The 2,141-nt window shown below is 31.3% G+C and overlaps 1 non-coding gene across 1 annotated transcript; it reads right to left on the minus strand.

The window, feature by feature from the left end:
- Positions 1-1,704: 1,704 nt before the first annotated feature.
- LOC127742845 (small nucleolar RNA R71) lies at positions 1,705-1,808 on the minus strand. The gene has a single exon (XR_008004222.1). It is a non-coding gene; the product is annotated as a small nucleolar RNA R71 (small nucleolar RNA).
- Positions 1,809-2,141: the final 333 nt, after the last annotated feature.

Genomic DNA, 2,141 nt, shown 5'->3' on the forward strand with positions numbered 1-2,141 from the left:
ACGGTTCATCTTGTTGCTCAGATTAGGTAATTTTCTTTTCAAAAATCTTTTTCAAAAATCTTTTTCAAAATTTTTCTTTTCTTTTTCATTTTTTTTTAAAAAATATTTTCAAAAAAAAATTTTTATACAAAAAAATCATAAAATCATAAAAAGCCAAATTTATTTTGTGTTCTTGTTTGAGTCTTGAGTCAATTTTTAAGTTTGGTGTCAATTGCATGTTTTTAAAATTTATGCATTATTTTTTCAAAAATCTCATGCTTTCATGGTGTTCTTCATGGTCTTCAGGTTGTTCTTGACAAGTCTTCTTGTTTGATCTTGATGTTTTCTTGCTTTGTGTTGTTTGTTGTTTTTCATATGCATTTTTCGTTTGTTAGAGTCCATGCATTAAAGATTTCTAAGTTTGGTGTCTTGCATGTTTTCTTTGCATTAAAAATTTCTCAAAAATATGTTCTTGATGTTCATCATGATCTTCAAAGTGTTCTTGGTGTTCATATTGACATTCATAGTGTTCTTGCATGCATCATGTGTTTGATCCAAAATTTTCATGTTTTGGGTCATTTTTATGTTTTTCTCTCTCATAATCAAAAATTCAAAAATAAAAAATATATCTTTTCCTTTTTTCTCTCCAAATTTTCGAAATTTTGGGTTGACTTGGTCAAAGATTTTTAAAAATTAGTTGTTTCTTACAAGTTAAGTCAAAATTTCAATTTTAAAAATCTTATCTTTTTAAATTCTTTTTCAAATTATTTTCAAAATCTTTTTCTTATCTTTATATCAAATTTTTGAAAACTCACCAACAATTAATGTGATTGATTCAAAAATTTGAAGTTTGTTACTTTCTTGTTAAGAAAGGTTCAATCTTTAAGTTCTAGAATCTTATCTTGTAGTTTCTTGTTAGTGAAGCAAGTAATTTTAAATTTTTTTTAATTAAATCTTTTTCAAACATATCTTTTTATCACATCTTCTTATCTTATATTTTTATCATATCTTTTTCAAAATTTTATCTTTTTCAAAAATTTGATTTCAAAATATCTTATCTAACTTATCTTCTTATCTTTTCAAATTTGATTTTAATATCTTTTTCAACTAACTCTTTGACTTTGTGTTTGTTTCTTATCTTTTTCAAAACCACCTTACCAATTTTCCCTCTCTAATTTTCAAAAATATCTCATCTCTTTTTCAAAAAGGCACTCTTGTTGAAATTGATCCCGAACCTGAAAGGACTCTGAAGAGGAAACTAAGAGAAGCTAAATTACAACAATCTAAAGGTAACCTTTCAGAAACATTAGAATAAGAGAAGGAGTTGGCAGCCGAACCCAACAACAACAATGCAAGGAGAATGCTTGGTGACTTCACAAAGCCAACGTCCAAGTTTTGATGGAAGAAGCATCTCCATTCCTGCCATTGGAGCCAATAATTTTGAGCTTAAGCCTCAACTAGTTGCTTTAATGCAACAGAACTGCAAGTTTTATGGACTTCCATCTGAAGATCCTTACCAGTTTTTAACTGAGTTCTTGCAAGATTTGTGAGACTGTAAAGACGAATGGAGTAGATCCTAAAGTCTATAGGCTCATGCTTTTCCCTTTTGCTGTAAGAGACACAGCTAGAATATGGTTAGATTCACAACCTAAGGATAGCCTGGACTCCTGGGATAAGCTGGTCACGGCCTTCTTGGATAAATTCTTACCTCCTCAAAAGCTGAGCAAGTTTAGAGTGGATGTTCAGACCTTCAAACAAAAAGATGGTGAATCCCTTTATGAAGCTTGGGAAAGATACAAGCAGTTGACCAAAAGGTGTCCATCTGACATGTTTTCAGAATGGACTATATTAGATATATTCTATTATGGTCTATCTGAGTTTTCTAAGATGTCATTGGACCATTCTGCAGGTGGGTCTATTCACCTAAAGAAAACGCCTGAAGAGGCTCAAGAACTTATTGACATGGTTGCAAATAACCAATTCATGTACACTTCTGAGAGGAATTCCGTGAATAATGGGACACCCCAGAGGAAGGGAGTTCTTGAAATTGATGCTCTGAATGCCATATTGGCTCAGAACATAGTGTTGACTCAGCAAGTCAACATGATCTCTCAAAGTCTGAATGGATGGCAAAATGCATCCAACAGTACTAAAGAGGCAGC

The sequence above is a fragment of the Arachis duranensis genome, chromosome 1 (genome assembly GCF_000817695.3).
Source record: "Arachis duranensis cultivar V14167 chromosome 1, aradu.V14167.gnm2.J7QH, whole genome shotgun sequence".
Classification (NCBI taxonomy): domain Eukaryota; kingdom Viridiplantae; phylum Streptophyta; class Magnoliopsida; order Fabales; family Fabaceae; genus Arachis; species Arachis duranensis.